General features: G+C 48.8%; 1 non-coding gene across 1 annotated transcript; it reads right to left on the bottom strand.

Annotated features, from left to right (window-relative positions):
* Window positions 1-1,040: 1,040 nt before the first annotated feature.
* Window positions 1,041-1,112, bottom strand: TRNAG-UCC (transfer RNA glycine (anticodon UCC)). Its single transcript has one exon. It is a non-coding gene; the product is annotated as a tRNA-Gly (tRNA).
* Between the last annotated feature and the right edge of the window lie 6,031 nt (window positions 1,113-7,143).

The following is a 7,143-nucleotide window of genomic DNA, read 5'->3' on the forward strand; positions in this document are numbered from 1 at the left end:
GCGGGACAGGTGTCTTACTCATGCAATCAGAAGTGTGGTGGGATTTCATTGCCCTCAATGGAAAACATGATAAAAAACAAGGCTAATCATTCGTGATTTCAGATTCGTAAGTCTTGGCTCCGCACCATATTATTTTCAGGCGTGAATGAAAACCCGTCAATACCAACTCGAAGCACTTCATCTTCACCGTTTTGATACCCTTTTGGGGGTCGTGGGACAACTTCACGGGATCGATCAGGACAAAGATGGCTACTACAGGACAGGGAGACACCGCACACGCTACGAGTCTTACTAGACTAGTTGGCGGAATATTTTCTTGGAAGGCCACGTCAGCCATATTGCGGGCTTTTCACTGGCCCAACTTGTCGCCCATGGACTATGTGCGGTGGAATTACCTCAAGGGACCACGTCCACGTACACAATCTAGTGACCTTTCAGGATCTCAGCACTGCCTTCATGCTTGAGATGAGACAGGTCATCGTCAACAATATCGAACGCACGGTTACTTAATCGAGCGGAAATGCATCAGAATTCAGGAATGTATTCAGTGGTCCTGATTTGATGGATATGGAATCACGGATGACTGTCCCTGTCGCTAATCGTGTTTTGCGACTGGATTGCCAGTCTAATGCCAAAATAGTCATGATTGTGCGGTAAACACACGTGCCACCGATGAGGAAAACTCAAGTGAAGTTTTATCTTGACCCCTTATCAATGCCCCACATATGGCCGTCTCGGAGAAGGTCCCTCGACGACGCCTTGTCCCGGCGTCGAGTCCCGCCTCTCCCGTTACCAAGCGGGAGTAACGGCCACATTCCGGTCGGAAGGATTGTGTGCGAAGTGTGTTAGTTGCAAGAAAAAATTGCGGTGGGGCAATTTTGACCAACGACGTGGGCGATATCAAGAACACCGAGACTAGGGTGGTATCGGGTTGATGGTGTGTTGACCACTCGCCTCCCTCTCACCGCTTGCGCGTTGGCCATTGACGGGTTAACAGTGTGCCGTGTGGGGGATGCCTCCTCTCGGATCAAAACCATGTGTGCGATGGCCGGGAATCGAACCCGGGTCAACTGCTTGGAAGGCAGCTATGCTCACCACTATACCACCATCGCTTGCGATCAATGCAAATGCTGCATATAATGCTGCACCAGTACTTGCTTTTACTTAAAAAGTGGAAGTCGGCCGGTGAGTGTCAGACGTAGTTATTATACGCCGGTCTGTCGTTCGACGTTTGACGAAATGACGTTTACAAGACAACTATTAACATTCCAATCACATGAAGGTGGGTCCTGGTATGCAAAGGGCGCCTTGGACGTCTCGAGAGAACGCCGAATGGGCGTTTTGATGTCACATCAAAAATAGTTCCTCAAATTCCGCGAGAAAAAATGTATGAAAGGCACCTAAAAGGCTCTGAAAGTAGCGTTGCGTGTCTTACACTATCCTTTGATGACATCCTCTTGCCATCGCATCTTAAAATTCCGCCTATTTAGAACGCTACGTTACGTTGAAAGGAATGTTTCAGCTTTGAAGATATTGAAGCAAACATCATATATGGCGATGCTCAATGCGTCAAGGTTTTTTAACTACGCCATCGTACCTCGAACAACATTGCTTGATAGCCAACTGACCGCCGTTATCTCTGGAGACCGTGCTCACGAACGCCAGATATGAACGCATCGACCATTTTTGTATTCCCCTTGATCGCTGCCGGTAGCGCCGGCAGGAGGGGGGCACGTGCATCCCCCCTAGGTTCCGAGGGGCCCTTTCGGACCCCTCAGGGTCTACGATTGAAACCTGCTTTGAGCGCTTAAAGGGCCCGAAAGACCAACCGGAGGTTGTTTTGAAGGGCCTGGCCTTGCGGGTCAAGAACTTTAATGTCGTCCAGACGGCCATGTGCGCTAATCAGGGGCCCCTGAGTCAATAAGGGTTTATATGTCGATCAGACACCACCAATTAAGTATAGTCGGCACCGTATCGGCATGGCCTGGTAGCCCATTCCCAAGCAGGAACAAAGCAGGAGCCAGCGATTTACATTGTTCGGGACCCCAGCGTCTGTCAGGGGTCCCACAGTGCCTCACAGGGGGTCCTGTGTTGGCAAGGAGCCCGAGTCGTCCAGGGGCAGTGTTTGAGGAGGCTTGAAGAGTATGAAGGGCTCACCGGGACCGGCGACCAAGGGCCCAATTGGGGGACTTAATGGCACGAAGTGCTGGTCGAGTTTAATTCAGGGGCTCCAGCCTGCAGGGACGGCTTTCAAGTGACAGTCAGACGGCCCTTTGCGCCTATCGAGGACCCCGTATTGACATGGGCCCATATGTCGGTCAGGCACCATCAGCAGCGTATAGTCAGCTCCGTGTCCACATGGGCCGGGGGTCAACGCCCCAGTCAGATACAAAGCCGGGGCCAGCGATTTACATTGGTCGGGGCCCGTATATCTATCAGGGGACCGCAGTGCCTAAAAGAGGGTCCTGTGTTTGCAAGGGGCCCCGAGCCCACCAGGGGCGCTGTTCGATGAGGTACGAACAGGGCCCCGGGGGCCCAGCGGAACCAACGATCAAGGGCTCAGTTGGAGGACATGAAGGCCCGAAGGGTTGGGTCTAGGTCAGGTAAGGAATTAAGGCCCGAAGAGCCGTGACCTAAAATATCAGCCAGAGGTTCTTTGCACCGTTTGAAGGCCCGTGAGACAATGCCGGTGTCTCGGTTGGCCGAACAGTAAGCTCCCTGTCAGTCAGAACTTTGGGCGCCCATTTCCCTAGCAGGGAAAAGGCCAGGTCGGTGGTTTGCATTGACAGGGTTCAGGGGACAGGGTTGACATTGTTCCCTCTTAGTGTTCTACTCAAAAGACCCCTTGCCTGAAAATATTGGGTACCATCATTGCTGAAAAGAGTGGGTCGACATGAGCTTAAAAACATACATTGTCATCCCATGTTTGCCTGAAAACGTTCATCCTTTTGCAGTATCGATTAGTGGAGCAACCTACGTCGAAATGTTTGAGCCTGCTCGCCCCAAATCTCGCAGGCAAGGACAGCGATGGTCTGGGTTACAGTTTGCGGAAAACCAAACGGCGTTTGCCACTGTAACACCACGCGCCCCGCGCGAGAACGACCGTCCTAAAATTGTAGTTCCGCATGCGTTTCGAAATTAATTCGCTCCGTTCAAAGAAAACACTGGACGTTTTTTAAACTTTGACGTTGTTCTCAAAACAGATGAACAGTTACAGGAACACGAAAAAACTGAAGATGACCCTATCAGTTCTACCGCGAGATCCAAGCCAGCGTCACTTCACGATGCTGTAAATGCCAATGCGTTAACACCAATCTAAGAAATCGCACAGCAAAATATGCGCCTGGGCGACCTTCCAAAAGTGCGATTTATCCTTCAGAGGTACGTTTTTCAGATGCGTCATAATTTCCGTCGGCCCGTTGGCGACGGCTTAATATAAGCCACAGGACCACCGTTGTAGAGCCAACACGGGCTGGGAGACTGCAACGCTTGGCGTCGAGGTTTATGTTTCTAAGATCTGCTAGCGCTTATGTTCAAAACTACGCACATAGCGAAGTTATGATGAAGCTTCATAACTCCTTCTTGACTTCTGTCGGTTTAGAAGGAGTCGACTGGACCATTGTAAAATGGGGAACACCGGCGATGCATTTCATGCATTTGTTTAACGCATATTTTTCAGTTTATGAAGTATAAATTTCAGTCAGAATTTATCTCGCGGTAGCTTTTGGCTTCTGTTCAAGTTATACAGGGAAAGGTAGACCATAAATGAAAAGCATGCCCTCAGTAAGAAATGTGCCATATATGACGATTTTTTTTTTGGGGGGGGTCTTCCCCATCAGCGGGCTCTTTGTCAACCCTGTGCCCCCACTCCTGCCAAGGCTCTGGCTGTGCGACAGCTGCGTAATCTTGAAATAGTCTCTCCGAAATAGACTGCACGTCTTCGCGGGCGTACAGCTAAACAGGAGGTCTTAGGCGGGGTTTTAAACTGCGTCGAATGATATTCAATGTCTTTTCTGTTTAAGCCCCAATACAATATGAAACACTCTCTTAAAAAGTACACCATTTGTGATGTATAGCTATACGTAATGTTTCAATAGCGTCATACATGTCTGAGCGACTTTCAGATTGGCAGCGCGAAGTAAGCTGCGCGAGATCGCGCGCGTCGAGATCACAAACAGGGGAGCTTAGAGTCTGAAAAGAAAACTTGACTGTAAATCGCAGGGAATGATCTTGAAAATGACTCTCTAAGTTCAAAACCCCACGCCAATGGGAAACCATTCCCTTTAAACCGGTCACTACTACTACGTTGTGTCTTGCCTTCACTTCGATCCTGAAAACGCTACTTTTCTTTCTGGATATGAGAGGAATAAAACATAACGCTCTTCACCAGTTTAAAGCGATTGCCCCACCTTTGGGCCATATGTCAAAAACATACCCTCGTGAAACCTCAGGGTCATTTGCGTATATTAATAGCACCGGGTAGTGTCATTGCAGCACGATCAAGATGCATTACTCAGCCCGCTTTAAGTCTGTTGGCTCAAAAGTGACACCGCTTCCGGTGTGAATGACACCAGTACAAAAGAACGTTTGTGAGTCGGGCAGCAGGCAGCACGGGCCAGCTACTGAGAAGCGCATTGGTTGGAGTTTAAACCAGTGTGTCACTCTAGACCACGTGATGCTCAGTTTCGCAAAGGCAAAGTGCACTTCGGAAGGAGTCATGGTGGTAAGCGTCAAATGGAAGACATAGAAGTTGTTAAACAATTGGACAAATTAGTGCGCTGCAAATATTGAATAATAAACCCGTTGGAAAAAAGCTAACTGAAATGTTTAACTTTCATAGTGTGAAAAGAGCATCAAAGAAAAGCTCCTCCAGGAGCTGTTATTTCAAATTCAAATTCCGAGCTATTCAGATAGTTTTGAGAAAGTGCGATCTATCGTACAATAAGTGAAACGCACAATAAACGTGGCACGCTCCCCTTTAATTAATACCTTGGAGCCGTACGTCCGCCAAGAGCGTCCACACCGAGATGTGTCATCAGTAGCAAAACCAAGTGAGACGAAGGAATGCCTTGGTACTGGAGCCCAAAAAGTACGCGTCATTGCAAACGTTTTTACCCGCAAAAACCTAAGCTGGTGAGGCGCGAGCGGACTGTAATATCGCCGTAAACCAACGCCCGGCATTGCAGTCACCGCATGCTGGGAGGTGGCGGCATCGCCGTAAACCAACGCCCGGCATTGCAGTCACCGCATGCTGGGAGGTGGCGGCATCGCCGCAAACCAACGCCCGGCATTGCAGTCACCGCATGCTGGGAGGTGGTGGCCAACGCCGTAAACCAACGCCCGGCATTGCAGCTACCGTATGCTGGGAGGTGGTGGCCTCGCCGTAAACCAACGCCCGGCATTGCAGTCACCGTGTGCTGAAACGCACAATAAACGTGGCACGCTCCCCTTTAATTAATACCTTGGAGCCGTGTGCACCGTGTGCCGTGTGCAGTGTGTGCGTGTGTGTGGTTTCAATAATTGCAGCTACCGTATGCTGGGAGGTGGTGGCCTCGCCGTAAACCAACGCCCGGCATTGCAGTCACCGTGTGCTGGGAGGCGGCGGTCACCCCAGGTAACACCGAACTGCGAGGGGCAAGCGATACAGAATAACTTAACCCATAAAAACCGTGCTGCAGAGCGCTACTTAAAGTGATACATGAGAAAATGTGCCGTTTTAGGTTTCAATATGCGATTCAGACGTTTATTTCGATCGACAACGGAATATAAATCGTGTATATAAACAAACCTCGGTCGCTGTAAACAAGAGCGTATTGATGATTCCCAAAACACTGCACTGCAATCGGTACCTGGAGCTTTACGTACGACTCCTATGTGTGCCCCCTTGGTAGAAACCAATGATCTCTCTTTAGCCGCCAGGTCCCAAAAACTTTATTCATGTAATCTTTAAGGCTTAATCGCTCATCAAGCGCCCTTCTAGCCCTTGTTTTAGCAAAACGTCGGAAAATTATAAGCCGGCTGCACTTGGTGACACCCCCACGGTGAGAATTCAAATGCATCGACTCTCAAATCAAGCGAACTCATGTGTGACATCAAATCAAGATTAAGCATGCTCAATGCAAGTCATTCGTTTTACACGTCTTACCAGACCGATGCATCCAACTTTAACACGTGCGCAGGTGGCCGGCTAGATACCCATACTCGGGTGGGGGTCAAATTGACCCCCTAAGATCTCGGGAACTAAGAAAGCTAGAAACACCACACTTACAGGGTGTATGAACCTGTACGTGAACTCACATAGATCAAAGTTTCAGGTTCCTAGGTCATGGCCTCCGGGTTAAAAAAGGTAAAAAAGATCAACTTCCAGATAAGTCTCCAAAGTGCTTCCAGAACCTAGCCAGCCGTTTCTGAGCAAGAGGTCACATACTCATTCAATTAGCGATTTGTTCAGCGACGAGTTCCGACTTCTCTGAATTGTGTCCAGGTGACTTATGAACCGAGAACATCGAGAATGACCTTCATTTTGCAATATCATGTGACCTTTGAGGTGCAAAGCTGGTTCAAAGGACAGGGAATTCGATATCTTAAAACATTACCGGCCCATTTCAAGGCTGCAAGCATCAAAATATTCACAAGCGCAAGGGCAAGTGTGCGCCAAAAAGTCTTGACTTTTCAAGGTCACCTTTCTATGTCAAACGCAGGGTTCAATGACGGGAACTCAATGTTACCCAAAAATTACCGGCAGATTTTAAACCTACAAAAACGGAATGTTCAACACAAAAAAACAGCGTCCGTCAAAAAGTCCTGACCTTTCAAGGTCATCATATCCTACAAGGTCAAATTCAGCCTGAAGGGACAGGGAACCCAATATCACCCAAAAAGTACCGACCAATTTTTAAGCTGCAAAGATCAGAATATTCATCACAAAAAATAGCGTCCGTCAAAAAATCATGACCTGTCAAGGCCAATCTTCAAGGTTAAATTCAGGCCAGAAAGAACTGGCGTCCGCCAAACTAGCCCGTGTCCTTTCAGCCCGCGTTTGACCTCCAAAGGTGGCTTTCAGAGGTCAGAACTTTTCGACGGACGCTAGTTTTTTTCTGTGGTGAATATTCTGACAGTTGCAAGTTTGAAATCGGTCGGTAA

The sequence above is a fragment of the Pollicipes pollicipes genome, unplaced genomic scaffold, assembly GCF_011947565.3.
Source record: "Pollicipes pollicipes isolate AB1234 unplaced genomic scaffold, Ppol_2.1 Scaffold_6686;HRSCAF=7923_pilon_pilon_pilon, whole genome shotgun sequence".
Lineage (NCBI taxonomy): Eukaryota > Metazoa > Arthropoda > Thecostraca > Pollicipedomorpha > Pollicipedidae > Pollicipes > Pollicipes pollicipes.